At 44.3% G+C, this 21,375-nt stretch overlaps 1 pseudogene; it reads right to left on the minus strand.

The window, feature by feature from the left end:
• Window positions 1-239: 239 nt before the first annotated feature.
• The window catches only part of LOC138480645 (dual specificity protein phosphatase 4-like), an 88,403-nt pseudogene continuing 67,267 nt past the window's right edge, over window positions 240-21,375 (minus strand).

Raw genomic sequence — 21,375 nt, forward strand, 5'->3', positions numbered from 1 at the left:
TAAGGCAAGCCATTTAGGAGTACACTTTACAGCTGTGAAGTTAGAAAACCAGTCAGTCATTATTACTCGTGTGAGAAACGTTTTCTGTGTGGGTAGAAGTTGGTCTTTTATTGCCAGTTCATGTTTACCTGCTTGGCAGCAGTCATGCCATTTTGCCCACAGTTGTTACCGACCAGTGTGTCCTCCCGTTCATATGCCAAAGATATGCTCAGCATTGGACATCTTGAGGAGTGGTTTGTTTAACGACTGGAAGATCTGGTTATTGAACTGGGCAGGTAGCCGCGGCTGGCGGGAGCACCCACAGACACTGGGAAGCTGAAAGCAAAGGCAGACTCCAGAGACGAGGCCTGGTTGCAGAAGGGCTAGCAGCCTCCACAGCACAAGAGGTGGCCAGGAAATGCGACTCGAACTGCAGCAGCTGGCTGATGAAACTGCAGTTTGGTGAGATGATGCTCCAGCACTGCTGGACAAACTTAAAGGCCTCCTCCAGCTTCACACGCTTCTTCATCATCTGATAGGGCAAGCAGATGGTGGCTGAGCAGGAAATGCCAGCCTGGCAGTGAACAAGAACACGACACTGGCAGCCCTTTACTGAATCTATGGCTTCCAAGAACCAGGAGCTGAGGTCGGTCTTGTGGTTGTCCTCAACAGGAATGCTTTTATACTGAAAGTGCCCTTCAAAGTGATTCAGGAAGTCCGAGACATTTAACAAGTCTGTAATCCCCAAGGAGTCGAGTCTATCCCTCTGAGCAGCATGGTGCACGCTGCTGAGGTAGAAAAAGGGAAGTATTTCCACAGGACAGCCCTGGTCATGAAGTGGTGTGCTGCAAATCGTGAAGCAAGCCTAGCAGGCTCAGCGATTGCTGGAGGTGGAACACTATATTGGGATTTCATTTTTGCACAGAATACCGTGTGTTCAGAGTAGAATCTCTCATAGCCACCTCGAAGATGTCGGACGTCTGTGCACTCACTGGGCTCTCCCCGCAGGGCTTTCAGCACCAGGCTGACTGTGCTGTCCTCTTGCAGGTCCTCCGCTTGCGCACTACGTTTGTCATACAGCACCACCGTCAAGTAGAGACCAGCGCGGAGGAACAGGTGCACCCTAGCCTCTCCGGCGATGCCCGGTCGGCAGGATCTGCTGCAGACTGGGCCAGCCCCATGCCCACCTGCGCACAATGCTGTTGCGGCGGACATTGAGTGCTCTTCGGATGCAGCCGGCCGAGTGTTCCAGGAAGGTGCAGCAGTCAAGCGGCAGGCAAGGGCACTGATAGCCCCACTGCAGCAGGAGCCTGAGCGCCGAGCACTCAATCAATTGCAGCTTCTCAAGCACCACAATATCGCTCCAGGTGCTGCCTCAAAGCACTCTATGAGACTCACCATTACAAGCTTGTAAACTGCATGGAAGACATCGCTGAAGACCAATACTGGTGCATAGTGATGAGTGCACAATCAAATGTGATGTCAAATGCTTTATATGTGGTCTGGAATAGTACTTGCAAGGCAGCAGAAGCTAAGACATCTGTAGCATGGAAGTCATATAAGGAATAGTATAACATATTGTATTGATGTATTTCTTTTAATCATTAGTAGTTTTTCTTCTTTCTTCAATTCGTATTTTAGTATTGGCCTTAATATGTATGCATTTAATTTTATGGTGTTATGGCATGACACTGTTAAGATTTGTGCTTAAATCAAATACACTTAATTAAAAAAATGTAAAAATAAATATAGGTAAATTACAATCATGGTAGAAAGGTTAATAAAATGCAATACATAAAATATTGCCCAGAAACTATGAAATAGCCTGCATTATGTAGCTGAATCTCCCTGTGTAGGGAAAAAGGCATTATTACACAAGAGTGAGATTTAACACCAAGCCTACATTTGAAGTTATAGGAGCCTAAACGGGAGTAAAGCACTAATTGAGAACCTGCACATTCTCTGGTGGTAGCAATGGCTGTGAACGCTTAAACTATCTGCCAAACTAATTTATTAGCTTTGAACATGAATACATGTAATGGGATAGTATCTTTGCAGATGATTGTTCTACCCTTATATTTGCATGTATGTGCCTAGAGAGTGTATGAATATTGTGATCCATGGTTGAGGAAAGTGAGACTTAGCGTGACATTTAGCAGTGGGAAGTGAGAGGAGAAGGAATCATAGAGCATGGATTGAAAGCTGGAGAAGGTAGTGTTAGTGGAAGACGCAACAGGTGTGAAGAGGGAGTGTGAGAATTGTAGGTCAGAGAGAAATGGAAAAATTGTATAAGGCTTACATTTCCTTTTAGTAATAGGTAAAGTGGCAAAGAGAGGTCAGTGGGAGGAAAGGCGATGGTGGTGGAAACAATGGGTTGATCAACTAGGGATGGTGTGACAGTAGTATTAGTGTCTGAGAGAGAGAGGTGGATATGAATAATAGACCCAAAGGGTTACACCCAGTGTGGATAGGTAGTTTATGGATAGAATGAAGGGCATGGTCACTAAGAACAGATAGAAGTTCTGATTTCTGAGAAGTACTTTGAAGTCACAAAGAGAATGAGGTGCTGTTTAGTGGAAAGAGAATCACTGAGTTGCCCATGTCCATCAAAGAATGTTCCAGTGGGACCAAGAGTGCGACAGAAGAAGAGGATATGAAGTGAGTGAGGTAGAGCAATAGTGGAGATGGTGAATTCCAAAGAGGTAGGAGAGGATATGGCATTGAAAATGTGTGAGGCATTGAGGCGGGAAGAGAGTAGATATTCAACGTTTCCACCTCTGCCAGTTAGAAAAGGAAAGTGCATGAAGCATGGTTTGGAGTCATGTAGGGCTACCAGAGTGGGAGCATCAGAGGGAGAAGTCCAGGTTCCAGTAATATCAAGGAGGTCTGCGGGAGGAGAGCTAGCTTGAAAGTACTCAGTGATAAAGGACATTTTGGGGCATACGGACTGAGCCTTCCATAGTGCAAAATTCAGTTGATGTGATAAGGAAGAGTAGAGCAGATGACTCTCGGAGGAAGAGAGGTGAGATGGATAGGTGATATGAGAGATATGATACTAGCTCATCGGATTAGATTGTTGGAAGTAGGAGGTGTAAGAGAAATGGAGTTTTGAGGTGTGAGTTTTATGATAGGATAGGAAAAGAGGAATCTGTAGTGTGATTGGAAAAGGTGTAGGAAGAGGGGAGCAGCAGGAGCTGCAGGAATGAATGCATACTAGGTGAGCATCTCAGAATGGAGAGAATGCACAGTGCTTCAAAATCTAGGGATACTCACAGGTGCAGTAGGGAGGAAGCAAAAGCAAATGATCATAGGCAAAGAGGCTGGTCAATGGCTGTTCTTCACCCTTCCTTTTCTGCTCTTAAGTGGGACGTCCTGGGTTGGACACCCCTAGGGAGTTCAGATGTGATGACACACGCTGGTGTCACCTGATTGCCTGGTCCATCACTTGCTGGTCTCTCTAATGTTGTCCCTTGGTGCTGCTGGGAGGAGGCCATTCATTCGTAATTGGTGTTCCCAGAGGAGTCTCTTGTGGCCATCAACCGGAGATTGGGCTGCCTCAAGATGGCTGCAGAAACTGATGTCACCTATCCCAGATGTGTTGTCACTGATCCAAGATTGCCACAGGAAGTGATGTTGTCTAAACAAGATGGCTGCAAGAGGTGGTGTTAGAGAATAAAAGTGAAGCCAAAAAGCAGAAGTCATGACACATGCTCTCGGGACCTGATCGCCTAGTCCATCAGTGGTTGGTCTCTTTGATTTTGTCCATGGTGTTGTAGGGATGAGGTGATTATTTCCTGATTAGTGTTCACAGAGGAGTCTCTTGTGGCCCTCAGCTGGAGATAACAAAGCATCTGCCGGTGCATGATTGTTTGTGTTCTTGAGTCCTGTGGCTTTTACCAATGTTGTTTTGCTGTTTTAAATTTTCAATTGCTAACTGATCTTTTGCTAACCTGTGAATTGTGATTCTGTTCAATTGCAGCAATAAGAATTCAAAGGAAAGTTTAGTTGGTATATTATGTATTTTTTTGCACTTGATATTATGTCTGGTAACATATTTGTATTATTATTATTATATTTATCATTGATATCAATATTATTATTATTATTATTATTATTATTATTATTATTATTATTTTGCACTATTATTGATTTTACACCTGAATGAAGCTTGAAACTTACTGAAACTTGCCAGACTTGAGTGTAAATAAACAACAATAGAAATTGGTTTGAATAGAATTGCAGTGGCAGAAACACATTCTTTAAGGCAAACATGAATCCATACCTCTGCTATTATCTCTGTTAAAATTATCATTTTTTCTTGATCTATCAGCATGTAAGTTCAGAGTAATATGGGTTTGTGTTTGGGTTGTCTTTCCTTTTGCAGAAATAAGCATGGGGTTTCCTCCACAGACAAGGTATAATCCTTGACAACTCCATGCTGTCCTCATAGGTAATGTTAGTGGTCTTGCAGCGAAAAATAGTACTCTGAATAAGCTCGGGAATAACAACCTCCAACACGAATCCTACAGTTTCTCTGAGATTGCTCTAATACCTTCATGAGGTTTCCACTCTCTCTCATGGAAACACTTGCCGATTCACCAGCTACTGCTAAAAGTAAAAAAAAAAAATGAAAAGCATTCAATTGTACCACACATCATACCAGTTGTGCTAAAGATCACCAAAGTGCTACTTAAATGCAAAGCCATGTAAAACCCCATTGGTTATGACAGTTACCTTGTCTCATTTAGACTGCTAAGTAATAGGAAAGGCAGCCAAGGTAGTACTGCATTGATTGCAGGTTGAATATTTTTGACTGCTTTGATATCCTGCCACCATTCAAGTGACTGCGGACACTTAATCCTGATTCTCACAATTTCCGTGAATGACTTCAACATGTATTATCTGGTGAAGTATATAGGGATGTAGCAATGTCTGGAGCATTGCATTGTGATACAAAATGGGCCTAAGGTCTAACTGCATATTTGAAGGTTAGACAGCAAAGTCTTAAACTCTTTCTTAACCCTTTTAAAGAGCATAAACACAGCTCATCTGTTTTTTGGAACTTTGAATTTTAGAAATAACCTTGTATTTGAAGCTTAACGTTATCCTTCATTGGATTGAGATATGGACTTCTCTATGGTTACTTATCTTTAGAAAAGGTTTTATAGGATTGTGAGGTATCCGGCTGTGAGCGATCTCCCTTGGCTTTCCTTAGTTAAACAAGTGATTTTTGATACAGGAATGAGTTATGTATGAACACACCCCTTTAAAATGGATACAATGACTGCAATTTCTGTCAAATCTGTTCAGGCAGAATGTCCCTTGAGAGATCTATTGATGTCCCACATTGCTGGTTATCTTTTAACACAACACTTGATATAAACAGAAATATGAGGCCTTGAAGCATATCTGGATTGTGTTGACTCTCCTTATAGACGATCCCTATTTCTTAGGTTTCATATGATCACTCTCCATTGGCTCGATTTCCCTCATGCTAGGCAGAGGGTGCCACTCCATTTTGTCCTTGCTGCAGTAATGATATTGAAAAGGAACTGCACTTCATGTTTCTATGCCCATTTACAAGCACACTAAGAACCAATTCACATTACACCTTGCTATATGTTCAATTGCTGGTGCTTTGGTTATTTGTAAGACAAGAAGCATCCTGTCTGAAACCTGTCAGGTGGCAAGAAATGTGGCAATGGCTTGGTAACTAAGACTAAGACCAAGCTCATTAAGCATTAACCTGATCTTAATGTTGTTATGAAAGTTGTCTATGAAATGTCGGTTGAATTTGTATTCATTTTGTTGCTTTCCTTTGTTCCCTTTTTGATGTGTTCTAAACATGTTTTGTAATGTCTAATGAATTTTGTTTTAGGATCCAAATACATAGAAATGACTGTATTATCCTGTTTCTATAGACCACCAATGACTTGTGTGTAGCTTGCCTTCTCATTGCCCACATCATTGGATATACTATTTATGCTCAATTACTTCTATTCCCACAATGTGTGCACCACTCTCTTCATGCCCACATTTTACTATTGCAGCCATGTTCTATTGTATAAACCAGCCATTGTAAAAGTCATGTAACTGAGGTATGGAATGCCCGTCATGATGTAAAATACCCAATTTACCAATCATTTCTGAAAAAAAGTTTTGGTAAACAACCTAAACAGAATTATCAGACAGGTAAACCATTGGTCCAAAATGTGTGGTTTAAAACAACCCTTGATACAAATGTGCATAAGAGGATTTCTCCTTGACCAAGTACATGTTTAGACCCAATGTTGTTTACTCTTATGGATGATGGGTCTACACTGTATTATGTTCTGGTGAATTCCTGGAGGTTACTTTCATTTAAGACACCTGTCTTTGTGATGTTCCTCTTGATTGGAATCATACCAGTTTCTGGAAATGTTACTTTCATAAACAAGACTTTGTAAGGGCATCTGCCAGGTAGCTATGTTGTTCTGGTTTCTGCAAGGCATTATTTTTGTTGAGTTATTTAAAATTCAGGTAGTGTGTGGAACTTTGTAAAATTGTTGTATTTCTTCACTGGCACATACTTTCTGCCTGGAGACGTATAAGGTCATGGAGAGTTTTTTCCTTGAAATGACTATCACCAGATTTGTCTACAGCAGGGTTATCCAAATTCAGCCCTTGAGGGCCAAAATCCTGCCAGATTTTTAGGTTATCCCTCATTAATATTCATGGGAAAATGTGCATACATTTAGAATCTTTGTATGCAAATGTTTCTCATGAATATTAGTGAGGGGTATCCTGAAAAAACAAAATGTTTCCAGCCCTACTGGTCTGCAGTTGGACAACCCTGGTCTAGCTGTTGTAGTGTGATCTCTTGATGGAATTATTCTTGGGTGCTGTCCTTTAAGGTAATCACAGTGACAGAACACTGCTGGAATCTGGAAGGCTATGTCCCTCTATGGGCAGGATATGTAATGTCATTCTCTATTTTTGTCTGATTGTGTTTGTTTATTTCATGTGTTTCCAGAATTAATAAGGTTCATCTATATATTAATGGGTGCTTTGTGTAAGGAACACATGGTAGCAACAGTAAAGACAGACACAAGGGATCACAGTTCAAGGGTGTTTATTAAACTGTATGAATGGGTGAGAAAAACACCTAATCTAAACCTAAATCTAAGATGGGCGCAAGCTACGACCATCAAATAATAATAATGCAGTCCTAGTGGTGTCCTAGTGGTGTCTTGCAAATAACAGCATTCACATATCGGGGAATCAGAGTTGAACACACTGGACTGCCACAATGGTACTGCAAGTCATTCAGTATCTACAACAGAGTGATTCAGATGGACCTAAGTAATTTATAGGTACCAAGCACAGTAATACATTATGTAGATGATGTGTTGGTGTGCAGCAAGAATGAGGAGCAGCACAGGGCAGACTGCAATACTGTCAGGAGGAGGTTGTATACTTGGACATATTATAAATAGAAGGTCGCAAATATCACCACAGAGAGTAGAAGCAATACACAAAACTGCATCGCCCATCATGGTAAAAGAGAAGCAGCAGTTTTTAGGGCTGTGCAATTATTGACGGGCATGGGTATTCAACTACTGCACAAAGCCTCTACTGCAGGACTTCAAGGATGCACAAAAAGAGAAAAGGGAAATAATGTGGACTTCAGAGATGAATGACAATGTTGGCATACTCAAAAAGGCATTGGCCAATGCACCAGTGTTAGGCACCCTCCAATGACAAAGAAAATGTTTATCTCTTTTCACATTCAGACGGCTCCGTGATGACAGCAGTCCTCACGCAAAAGAAGCCACAGGGACACAAGCCGTTGGCTTACTACAGTTGTCTCCTAAATCCAATAATGCAGAAGCTCTTACCCTGTGAACAAGCGCATGTGGCTGCAGCATTCACAATAGAGAATGCTGCAACTATTAATATGGGTTGTGCAGTAGTGCTAAACGTGGAGCATTCTCTTTTTGTCATACTTAAGAAATCAAAGAGTACACTAAAGACACAAAGGGCATTTGGGGCATGAAATGATACTGGCAAATCCAGCAATTGAGAAATTGAGGTGTTGTGTTGTCAATACAGCGACATTTGTAGCAGAAGCAACAGGTACTGTGCAGCATGTATCAACAGAATCAAAGGGAACATCCAGGTAAAGGAAGAAGAAATAGAGGGAGGACATATGGTCTTTATTGATGGACCATCAAGTATAGACCCCAATACGGGAAGGAGGCATACTGGGGCTACTATAGTGTACTACAGAAATGAGAAGTATGTGGTTGCATCACAGCAGAGATTGCCATTACTCTATTCAGCACAAACAGCAGGGAAGGTGGCCAATATAAGCACATTTAATATCATGGAGGGACATGCAGCAAACATATTTTCAGACTCTGCTTATGAGACCACCACCATACATTCAGGATTAGCATGATGGGAAAGAAGGGGTTTCAGGAGGAGCGGTAGGTCCCCGGTACTACATGTCAAACTATTTGGGTAGCTGGTAGAAGTACTGACATTTTCAGTAGAAGTGGTGATAATACAATGTGCGCAGGATTTCATATCTTTAGGGAATTAAATGGCTGACAGAGCAGCCAAAAAGCAGTCTATGTACCTGGAGATACCACCAGATGATACCCAGATGCACAGAAAAGAGTACTGAGGATGATAGCAGGGACTAGAAAGAGTAAAGGGGCTGATAAAGCAGAATGCTTTAGCTCAATACCATTATGCAAATAATAGAGCTGAAGGGATAAGCTCCCCAGGTACAAAGGAGATGCTCACTCTCACCCACTGACTTAATGTGGAGACAGAATAGTACAGGGAAACTGGTGATGCCTAAGAAGTTACTGGCTGTGGCGTTGGAACAATTGCATGTTCCCACCTACATATCCAAAGAACACATTGCAGGAGAAATAAATGAAAGGTGGTACACCCCTAGACTACATTTTTAGAGGCACTATTTATGGGGAATAGTGTGGGTGTCAGAAATGTTTGTCCACCCATACCTTGAAAATCATACGTGGAACATTGATACGACTGGAAGGGCCCTTCCAGTACTTGCATATTGACTATGTTGACATGCAAGACAGGTATACCTCTTCTAGGTACATACTTGTGGTTGTGTGTCCTTTTTAATGTTGGTTTGATGAGGGAGCCTGTGTTCATAATGACTCAATATCACCCACAAAGCTCCTGGTGCTGGCGGTCTTTTCAATGTGGGGAATATGTGATGAAATAAGGTTGGACATGGGGCAACATTTTGCCAACAACCTTTTCAAATAAATCACGCACCTCTTGGAGATAAAACATAAACTGTGCACAGTATACAGGCCACAAGCAAACAGTATTGTGGAGCATTTAAATGGCTTGCTAAAAGAACGCATAGCAAAACTAACCACATCTTTGTGCAAGAATTGGCTTTATTGCCTCCCCTAGCACTCTTCGCAACTCATCTAGCGTGGATCATCATTTGACTCTGCACTAAATTCTTACTGGCAAGAGGATGCATGCACCTTTCCCCCCTGCACGTACAATTTTTGATGCTATCACAACAGCACAGGTTTTAGGAGAAGACATGCAAATGTAACTGAATTGACAAATACCCTCAGATACGTGTACCGCCATGTTTCGTGTTTAGCAAGTCTGCCGACTGATGGGGGAACATCCTCAAGTACACATAATACAGAAGAATTCCCAAAAGCAATGTCCTCTATCTGGGTGACAAGATATTCATCTGTAATGTCATGCAGAAGTGGCAGGAGCCGTGGTTTACCGGACCTTATGAAGTAGTGCATGCATTACCTACAGCGGTGAAGATAAAGGAAAAGAGATTGTGGATCCACATTTTGGATGTCTGCAAAGACAACAGCGTCACCCCCTCCAGAGAGGAACAGGGGGGAAGAACTTGATAGGAATTAAAATCCAGGTGTCATTGACATGTTTTTCTGCTATTAGACTTTACAGGAGGCTCATAAGTGAGGAAAATGAGGGGTATACAAGGAGTAGGTGGAATGGGGGAAAATATAAACATGATAGGTAATGATCAGGATACAATTGTTTTCTTTCTTTCTCTTTTGCCTTCTCTTCTTTTTCAGTTATTTTCTGCATTAAGAGTATGGGGGGTTGCCTAGCAAAATTTGAAAAGGGACAGGCACCAAGAGAAGTGTATTTAATGCTAAAAGGTTTTACTACTCCATTGGAGGGGGGACAGGACCCGACTTCTGGAAATGTCTGTTATGGTGAAATGAAACAGTTGAGGTGAGAGAGAGCTAATGGTAGTTGCTATGTTTACTCTCTAATCCCACACATCACAGGGATGCCAAAACAATTATTTCCCCAAGAGGTAGCAGTGGAGAAGGGGGGATGCCTAATACACCTGTCACTATGTAGGACTTGGGGCCTGTTTCAAAGAAAGGCTGTAGAAATACAATGGATAGACAAAGGGGAGGACATGCATTCTGACAATTATGTACAGCTTGAAAGTATGTCCTAGGAAGAAGCAACAAAGCACATAATACCAGAATATATTAGAGAAGGGGTATGAAGAGGGAACAGCTGTCCGTCACTCACAGGAGGGTCTATTGTAAAATTTCAACAGGACACAACATCCCTTGGTGCCACACCAGAATTGGAGTTTTGATGCTTCATGACAAGATATGGGAAATGGGGATGGTGCAATGCCACACCGAGGGGTTAGAAGGATACGAAGAAGGGGTTGTGAGGCAAATAAATGAGGGTTGCTGGGCAATATGGAATACTAATATACATGGTTTGACCTGGATAGATGAGAGACATCAACCAGTACACATACAGGGGTGTATGTGTGTCAGTGTTTGACCTGGGATGGATGTGCCAAACCTTGTTGGAGTGAGAGTGGGTTTTGAGCTATAGGTGGTGTAAGGAACTCATGATGGCAACAGTAAAGACAGACACAAGTGATCACAGTTCAAGGGTGTTTATTAAACTGTATAAATGGATTGGAAAAGCGCCTAATCTAACCCTAAATCTAAGATTGGAGCAAACTTCAACCATCAAATAATAAGGCAGTCCTAGTGCCTTTTGTCAAATAAAAGGCTAAACAAAATGATTGCCAATCCTTACAGCTAAGTTCAAAAAGAGTGTGGGATAGTATTCACAAGAAAACAAAAAAGTGTTCAAAAATGATAGGACAGGATGTTATAGCCGGTGGTGTCCCTTCCCCATGTTTTGAGCACGGGACAAGATAGGACTCCTGAGCACAGCACACTCTAATGCTTTCCAAGCACAAATCTACACTTCCGTTCTATGGTATCAGGGTCTTCAGTGGTTAAGTCTATTTTCTACAAAAAGTATTTTCCCTCCGAGGACCTTATGGGTTCAAAATAACAAAACAAAAAGTTAATTTCAATAGGTACGCTCGGTGATGACTTATTAACCCTGGAACTTCCTCTTCTGAGCTCAGACCCTTCTCGAATGTTAGCCTCCCTTCATTGGATTCACTAAGGCTTTTATCCCAAAAAAGATTTCACCTGTTGCATTCACAAGTCTCAATGTCTTTTTAAACAATCCATTGTAGACATCCCTCCATCGGATTCACTCTTGTCAACATAATGTTCATTGGGGCATCATAATTTACCACGTTCTGCAGGCCTCCCTCAGACGGGTTCACGTTTTCCAATTTAGCACAATTCACTTCGTTGCAACACCTTGCAGGATTCACTTCCCTTATATTTCCCCAGCCGCCAGTCAGGCTTTCTCTTGGGTTATGGGTCAAAGATTATTGACTGTACAAGGGGGTTTTACTCAATCCTTGTAGGGCCACTGTGACCTTTTCCTTGCGGCTCTCCTAGGGCCTTTTGGTGTTGGTAGTTTCAACAAAAGAGGGTTTAGCCAGAGTCTTTCATGTGAGCACCCATGTGGTGCCGGACCCCTCTGCAGCTGGGTTTTCCCCTATGGTTTTATCATTTCTTTATATATAGTTCAAGCAATGTCTTTTCACACTTTCAACGCTCACAACCTTCTTTTGACACACACTGGTTTCACAAAGTTTCTTCTGACTCACTGGCTGTACTGAAGGTTTTGTTTGCATCTGTTTATTCACCAGTGGGTCGCCCTCTGTTGGGCTCTGACCCTTCTTAAAGTTTCTCAAGGTTCTCCCTTGGCCGGGCTTGAGTCTTCTCTTTTGCAGCACAGTCAAGTTCTCAAGGGTCTCCCTCGACTTGGCTAGGACAGCTTTCAAAGGTCCAGAAAGAAAGCCTGCTTCAGCCGGACTCTAGCCTTCTTCTAAAGTTCACAATTTCAACAAAAAAAGGGTTTGGGACATCTAGTCCCAGAATACACTGAGCTAATTTTGCTCCCACTTCATTGCTCCTCAAAATGGCATTTTATGTCTTTGGGGTTGCAGGAGCCAAAAGAGAATGTTAGTAGTAGGACAGGGTCTCTCACTCTGCCCCTCAGTGACCTGGGTTTGCCTGCCTGTCCCAGGGGAGGAGTTTTACTGTTGGTACCCCTCCTGGAAGTCCAGTCTCCTCCTAAATCATGCAATCGCCTCTTTGGTAGCATCGCCAGTGCTTGGGTAGTTTACTTTTCCTCCCACAGGTCACCTAGGTTCTCTGCAGCTCACTGGGGCTTTCTCCTTCTCTCCAGCATAGGCCAGCATCCCCAAACCGCTGACAATGCTGTTTCTGGCTGCTGCTTTTATACTCCCAGCAAGGGTTGATTGGAGTCTGGTGTGAGTAGTTGTCCCTCCCTGCCTGACTCTGCCTGGCCTCATTATTGGGACAACAACTCAATCTTGAGTTCCCCTGTTGTTTTCTTCTTTTCTGTAAGGGAAAGTTCTTGGGGGGGATGGGATTTTGGTGGCAATATCCCATAAATGCTGCTGGGATTTCAGGTAGGGCTGCATCAGAAAAAATGGGATACGGCATCTCGCCCAAGGGCACTCCTCTCGCAGTCTCCAAGGACTCCCTGCGCAGGTGATCCTGCCTCATTCGTCTGCCCCCAGGGTTGGGATCCAAGAGCGATGGCCCTCCTTGGCCACCTGAACAAAGAATCTCTGGAAATAACCTGGGAGAAACGCCTCAGGTTTCTGACAGTGTGAGATACTGTCTGCAACAGGCCCACCGGATAAAGTCAGAAGTAGTCAAGAAGTATCTCCTCACAATTGCGCTCTCATTATCCTGTATTTTATTTTTTCCACACAGATTTTACCATATAGAAGTTGGTGTGTTGACAGTTAAGTTTGAATTTAGATGACATTCCCAGGAATATTTCCTCATATTCCTTTGTTACAAACATATCAGTAAATGACTTGCGTGACAATTTAGAGAAGTTACATACAGTTTTTATAAATGGGCCAACAATAACCTTTGATGCACAAGCTTTTATGTTTTCCCAATCCTATGACTTTTTTCTAGGCTCAGTTGACTAGTATCTGTCACAGCAGTGTGTGGTCAACCGATCAGCTGTGTTACAGTAGTCCTATATAGATTGAAGATTGTTCAATAGTTGCTTAAATTATATCATGGTATTACATTACATTTACATTAGAAAAAACATACAACATTGTAATTGGTATGTATGGCTGTGTTCATCTGTTTGCAGTCTTTTCCTGCTTTGTTAGGTGTTTTCCGATTCAAATGGCAGTTTGTGAGTATCTTTGGTTCTGATGTCACGTGAATGTGGTTTCTATCAGGTAGTCTGGGGCCAGCTTGCCACTGATTAGAAGGCTGATAGTTCCCATGGTTACTTGTATTTCGCTCACGTTCTAATTTTCTAGTTGTTGGCAAATGTTTCAGGGCAACCTATTAATTGTTCTGTTATTTCATGTGATAAGGTTGATCGTGACAAGCAAGGTTCCTGTGTGGGAAGAGCTCTGTGTCCTACGTTTTGAAGCTCTTCAGAACAGGTTTATTATCAACATGATGATGATAACTGCTATGAAGAGTGGGGTCTGCCACAAAATCGGCAGCAGTTGCAGCACAGCAGTGTAACGCTCACCTGGCTCCCACGGAGGCGCTGACCTGGTCTGGATTGCTGTGACCTCTTCAAGCGTGATGCGCAGGATTCGAAACACCGACTGAACTGGACCCCCAAATCTGGCTTGTCTGGCCCGTAGAAAAATCTTTCTGTAGTTGGAGAAAGGGGATTAACTGACTGCAGTGTATTGTGATTGCTTCCCACCTCCCCTTTGCTCTTCTCTGACCACCTCCGAAATCCCCAATCAAGGCTCACCTTAATGTTTGAATGGATGAGCTCTCCATCCTGCTTCTGGTGCAGGGGTGCGTATTTGACCAGTTACTTCACTGGTTTCGGAAGGCGAAATGCCGTAAGTATGCAGTTTAAAAAGTTCCAGAGTAGAGTCTTCTCTTTGTTTGCTTTTCTTAACCTGCGCTCTGTCCTTATTTTCAGGTGCAGAGTGGAAGTGATGCTTCGAGGGATATTGCCGGAGATAAACTCAGGTGAGTTTGTGATAAAATGATCCCTTTAAATGTCTTTGAATCCCTCTAGTAATGTCTTTCTTTTTTCCCCTTAGGGGCCGGGGTGCGGTACCAGGCCAAGAAGTGGCGCCGACCCGAAATGAGGAGTGCTTCCGTCAAATATGGCCAGGTAAGTCCTATGACGGAAAATCAGGCTTTCCTCATTTGTTCCTCCTGCTCACCTTTTGTCTCTTCTTCTCCCCTGCAGGTGCAGAGATGTGGCGGAATGCCCAGAAGGTCGCGGTGGATAGTGAAGAGCCCACGAGGCAGGTGAGTGATGCGCGGCGCTGCTACAAGTAACGGGATGCTTTTAAAGAATGTCTATCTTCAGGATCGCTGGCGTGATGATTCCGGAGACAGGTAAGAAATTAGATTAAGTTCTTGGTTTTCACCTTTTCTCTTCCCTTCCTTCCTTTCAGGTATCCCAAGATCGAGGCGGGCGTGGCTGGAGGCAAGATGCAGGAGCAGGCACGGTGAGCGTTCAGCTGCTAGATGCAGAGCAACGCGAAGCACGTGTGGCAGTCCGGGCGTGGTTTAAATAGCCTTGGAAGAAGTTCCAGGTAAGTATTCTTCCACGGTCCCCACCCAAGTAAAATAGTTCCTTTGAGAAAATAGTCCCTCCTAAGCCTCATTTGGCTTGAGGCTTCATGCAGCATGGTCTGCGTCAGGTAAGTGCACCAAACCTCTTTTATGAGCCTGGCGCCTATGGCGCCAGGACAAAGTCCAAAGAGCCCCTATTAGGGGCCGCTGGGCTTTTACCCAAGGGCATGATGCCTGCTCCCAGGGATGCTGGGCCTGTCCTGGTGCTCCGGGCGTAGGCATCATGACAGCACTCCCCCCCAAGGCCCCTCCCAAGGTCCTTCCCTCTGAAGGTTTTGGTTTGTTTAGGAAATCCCGATGGAACTTTTTTACCAGCCGAGGTGCATGTACGTGGTCGCTGGGTTCCCAAGACCTTTCCTGAGGTCCGTACCCTTTCCAATCAATTAGATAGAAAAGTTTTGATTTTGAAATTTTAGAATCCAAAATGTTCTTCACCTCGAATTCAGGCTCCCCATCTATCTGAATTGGTTCTGGTGGCTTTATTAATCTGGTTCCTGGTTGCACTGGTTTCAAAAGTGACACATGAAAAACGGGATGAATCCACATGTTAGCTGGCAGATCGAGCTTGACTGCCACTGGATTAATGATAGCTTTGATCGAATAAGGGCCCAAATACCTTGGATTAAAAGTTCGATGTCCCTTGAGTAATAAATGTTTGGTAGCCAACCATACTTGGTCTCCTATTTGGTATGAAGGCGCCTCCTTCCGATGCAGATCTGCATTTTTCTTGTATTTTTCTTTCGCTTGTTGCAAATGGGCAGTTGCATTCTTGAATGCTTGAGTTATAGTGGAATGCAAATGGTCTACTGCGGGCATTTCAACGCTCAGAGGAGAGTCCAGGTCTGAAGTACGAAGGTGATGTCCATATAGGGTGTAAAAGGGGCTTTGTCCAGTTCCAGAGTGCACCGAGTTATTGTATGCATATTCGGCCACCCATAACAAATCTTTCCAATTACCCTCCGATTGGTGCAACATACACCGTAGGTATTGTTCAAGGGTCTGGTTTCTTCTCTCCGTCTGACCATCGGTCTGTGGGTGATGGCTGGTTGAGAGTCTTACGTCGATTTGTGCCAGTTGACAACACCTTTTCCAAAAATGTGAAATAAAATGGCTTCCCCGGTCGGAGACTAATATGGACGGGAATCCATGCAAGCGGATGATATTTTCGAGGAATTCCTTAGCAAGGACAGAAGCTGAAGGTAATCCTATCAACGGAATAAAATGAGCCACTTTAGAAAATAGATCCACCACAACCAGAATAGTATTGTATCCATTACAAGGGGGCAGGTCCGTGATAAAATCTAGTGACAAGGTGTGCCAAGGCGCTGGTGGAATGTCTAAAGGCTGAAGAAGACCGGCAGGTTTTGTCTTTTGGCCTTTGTTTTGGGCGCAAACTCCACATGACATCACAAAAGATTTAATATCCTTTCGCCAGGAAGGCCACCAGAATTGTCGTTTAATTTTTTCCTCAGTTTTGGCAATTTCAGGATGTCCTTCCATCAGGGTATCATGATGACGGGAAATAACCAGTTCTTGTAATTCCTTTTCTGGCAGAAATAAGCGTCCTTGGAAGTAAGGTAGGCCATCGTTGACCAAAAAGTAAGACCCCCTTTGGATCCCATCCTGCAAGGCGGTAGAGTCCAGGAGTTGTTTTACTCATGCTTGAATGTCTTCAAAGGTTTGTAAGGAGGTTAATCCCAAAATTCTTTGTTCGGGAATGATCGGCACAGGTTCTGAATTAGTGTCTATTTCTCCCATTCCTATTCTAGATAGTGCGTCTGCTTTGTCATTCTTACAGCCGGGACGGTAAGTGATTACAAAATCAAACTCAGCAAAGAACAAAGCCCATCGGAGCTGACGTGATGATTGAGCCTTGGCAGTCTTTAAATATTGTAAATTTCGGTGATCAGTGATCACGGTGATGGTGTGCCTGGCGCCAAGAAGATAATGCCGCCAAGCCTTAAAGGCGGACTTAATGGCTAATAATTGCTTATCGGTAATTGCATAATTTACCTCAGGGGGTGAGAACTTTCTGGACCAAAATGCTACAGGATGCAGTTGGTTGGTTTCAGGGTCTCTCTGAGACAGGACAGCTCCCATGGCTAAACTGGACGCGTCAGTTTCGACTATGTATGGGAGATCGGGACGCGGGTGCTTCAAAATAGGTGCAGACGTGAATTTAGCTTTCAATTCCTGAAAGGCCTGTTCGGCTTCCTTGGTCCATTCGAAACGTTTATTTTTCCGCAAAAGTGCAGTGATGGGTTGTACTACACGTGAAAATTCCGGAATAAATCTGCGATAAAAATTGGCAAAACCAAGCATGCTTTGGACCCCTTTTACCGAGCTAGGAGATGGCCATTTGAGGATGGCCTCCACTTTCCGTGAGTCCATTCGGACCCCATTAGGTGTCAGGATGAATCCAAGAAACTCCACCTCGGTGGTATGGAAAACACACTTTTCCAGCTTAGCAAACAGTTTGTGCTGGGGCAATTTCTCAAGGACTGCCCGGACATGCTTTCTGTGATCAGATTCCGAAGAGGAGTACACAAGAATGTCATCGATATATACGACAACACAAACATCGATAAGTTCCCGAAGGACATCGTTCATGAAGAATTGGAAGGCAGCAGGCGTGTTGCACAACCCAAAAGGCATCACCTGGTATTCGAATAAACCATATTTTGTACGGAAGGCAGTTTTCCATTCGTCGCCTTCTTTTACTCGCACCAGATGATAAGCCCCCCGGAGATCTAACTTGGTGTATACGCAAGCGTCCTTCACCTGGTCAAGGAGTTCAGGGATCAAAGGCAGAGGGTAACGTTTTTTAACCGTTATCTGGTTCAATGCGCGGTAGTCGATACAAGTTCTAAGGTCGCCTTCTTTTTTGGGCACGAAGAACAAAGACGATGATGCCGGGGACTTTGACAGGCGAATGAAACCATTGGCTAGGTATTGATCTAAATATTGTCTCAAATGCCAGTTCTCAGGTTCAGTAAGGGCATAAATCCTGCTACAAGGGGGTTGTGCACCGGGCACCAGATCGATTTGGCAATCATACTATCTGTGGGGGTAACGTGTTGGCCTGTTCCTTTTGGAAGACGTCCTGAAAGTCTTCGTATTCCGGAGGTAGTTGCATGGAGACAGAGGTTACAGATGCTAGACTAATCTTCAGATTTTCTGGGTAGCAGGTTTGTGCACAATCCGGGAAGGTTATTCTCTTTGCTCGCCAATCAATTCTAGGATTATGTGTCTCTAACCAAGGAATTCCAAGAATAACCTGAAACTGTGGGGCCTTGATTACGTCAAACACAACTGCCTCCCAGTGGCCGTCCGGACCAATAAGAGTCACCTCAGTAGTGGAATGGTTTACCGGTCCTGAGGCAATTTCAGTTCCATCGACTGTGGTGATGACATCTTTGCTGGTTTTTGGACGCAGAGGGAGGTTAATCCTAGAGACCAATTCACGATCCACATAGTTTCCTATAGCCCCACTATCTATGTATGCCTTTATTGCATGCAACCGCTTAGGCTGTTCCGGATCTACGAGAACCATTGGCACAATGAAATGCGAGGTCTGAGAGTTAGTTTTCAAGCTCAGCAAGCGGACCCCTACGCTTGTCGGGCGGAGTCGTTTCCCGAAACAGAGTCTTCATGGTTTTTATCAGCGGCTTCTTCCCCCTTCTTGGGCGGTTTTGCCGGGCAATCTCGTAGAAAGTGTCCAGAGTTCCCACAATAAAGACATAATTTTAACTGCCGCCTCCTTTCACGTTCCTTTTGGGTTAAAGGTCCTCTAACCCCTCCAATTTGCATAGGCTCAGAGACATCGGAACCCTTGGGAGTGACGTGGGTCTTGACCAACACCCGGGTTTCAAACTTGGACCGATCCGCTTTTCGGTTTTGGAGCCTGTGATCCAATTGGACCACTAAGTCTATATATTCTGTGCATTCTTGGGGCGGATTTACGACTTGGGCCAAGACATCTTTAAGTTCTCCGCGTAGACCCCGATAGAATAATGTGATTCTTTTATCCTCTGGCCACCCAGTTTCCACGATTAGTCTGTTAAAGGTTGCTATGTAGGAGAGGAGGTCTTGGTTGCCCTGTCCCTGAGAAGTTAATCATCCAGAGCTTGTCCCTGAGAATTTCAAGCAAATAATCTCTCCATGCTTGCTTGAAATCCTTGGAAATCCCGGAGGATTGGGTCATCTTGAGTAACCAGTGGTACTGACCAATCGGCAGCACAGCCGCTAAGGTATGACAACACAAAAGCTACCTTGGTCTGGTCATTAGGGAAGGCCCCAGGTCTGCATAGGAAATGCAAACGACATTGATTCATGAAAACGGCGAACCGTTTGGGGTCCCCAGCAAAGCGTTCAGGTGGGGCCAGCGGCATATTTCCAGGTAGATTGATTTGCACAGGGTTACTTGAAGCCACAGGAACAGAATTCCCCCCGGAACCAGGTAGAGGGGTTTGCCCAGCTTGACCTTGCAATACCTGCCTAGCCAGGTCATCAGTTCGTTCCTTAGATACGATTAGTTCACTCCTGAGGGCATTAGTCTCTTGACGAGCAACATGTACTTCGGCCCGTAATTCCCCCAGTAATTCGGCCAACATATCAGTCTCAGAAGTTGCCATAGCGCCTGGGTGGGAATTTGTAGGAAGGCTTCGCGTTCTGTAACGCTCACCTGGCTCCCACGGAGGCGCTCACCTGGTCTGGATTGCTGTGACCTCTTCAAGCGTGATGCGCAGGATTCGAAACACCGACTGAACTAGACCCCCAAATCTGGCTTGTCTGGCCCATAGAAAAATCTTTCTGTAGGTGGAGAAAGGGGATTAACTGACTGCAGAGTATTGTGATTGCTTCCCACCTCCCCTTTGCTCTTCTCTGACCACCTCCGAAATCCCCAATCAAGGCTCACCTTAATGTTTGAATGGATGAGCTCTCCATCCTGCTTCTGGTGCAGGGGCGCATATTTGACCAGTTACTTCACTGGTTTCGGAAGGCGAAATGCCGTAAGTATGCAGTTTAAAAAGTTCCAGAGTAGAGTCTTCTCTTTGTTTGCTTTTCTTAACCTGCGATCTGTCCTTATTTTCAGGTGCAGAGTGGAAGTGATGCTTCGAGGGATATTGCCGGAGATAAACTCAGGTGAGTTTGTGATAAAATGATCCCTTTAAATGTCTTTGAATCCCTCTAGTAATGTCTTTCTTTTTTCCCCTTAGGGGCCGGGGTGCGGTACCAGGCCAAGAAGTGGCGCCGACCCGAAATGAGGAGTGGTTCCGTCAAATATGGCCAGGTAAGTCTTGTGACGGAAAATCAGGCTTTCCTCATTTGTTCCTCCTGCTCACCTTTTGTCTCTTCTTCTCCCCTGCAGGTGCAGAGATGTGGCGGAATGCCCAGAAGGTCGCGGTGGATAGTGAAGAGCCCATGAGGCAGATGAGTGATGCGCGGCGCTGCTACACGTAACGTGATGCTTTTAAAGAATGTCTATCTTCAGGATCGCTGTTGTGATGATTCCGGAGACAGGTAAGAAATTAGATTAAGTTCTTGGTTTTCACCTTTTCTCTTCCCTTCCTTCCTTTCAGGTATCCCAAGATCGAGGCGGGCGTGGCTGGAGGCAAGATGCAGGAGCAGGCACGGTGAGCGTTCAGCTGCTAGATGCAGAGCAACGCGAAGCACGTGTGGCAGTCCGGGCGTGGTTTAAATAGCCTTGGAAGAAGTACCAGGTAAGTTCTTCCACGGTCCCCACCCAAGTAAAATAGTTCCTTTGAGAAAATAGTCCCTCCTAAGCCTCATTTGGCTTGAGGCATCATGCAGCATGGTCTGCGTCAGGTAAGTGCACCAAACCTCTTTTATGAGCCTGGCGCCTATGGCGCCAGGACTGATGTCCAGCATGAGCCTGGCGCCAAAGGCGCCAGGACAAAGTCCAAAGAACCCCTATTAGGGGCCGCTGGGCTTTTACCCGAGGGCATGATGCCTGCTCCCGGGGATGCTGGGCCTGTCCTGGTGCTCCGGGGGTAAGCATCATGACAAGCAGTACCCACCAACAATGCCATCAATGGGATGCACACAGAGGCTGAAAAAGAGATTTGTACATTTAAGGAAAAATTATAAAAGAAACACAAGATGCAAAATCAGACAGTTGGCTGCACTATTTGCTTGGGTACCTGATTGGCTGGCAGCCATGTTCCAAAGAACTGTCCCCTTGCATGGCATGATGCTTGTTGCCTTCTGTGCAGGACACTGGATTATCAAAAACTGTAATTGCAGCAAGAAAAATATTCCAAATATAATGTCTGCCAATAAGATGAGTGATAGGGACATCAGATTAGAA

This window comes from Ambystoma mexicanum, chromosome 5p, assembly GCF_040938575.1.
Source record: "Ambystoma mexicanum isolate Mex_15411 chromosome 5p, UKY_AmexF1_1, whole genome shotgun sequence".
NCBI lineage: Eukaryota > Metazoa > Chordata > Amphibia > Caudata > Ambystomatidae > Ambystoma > Ambystoma mexicanum.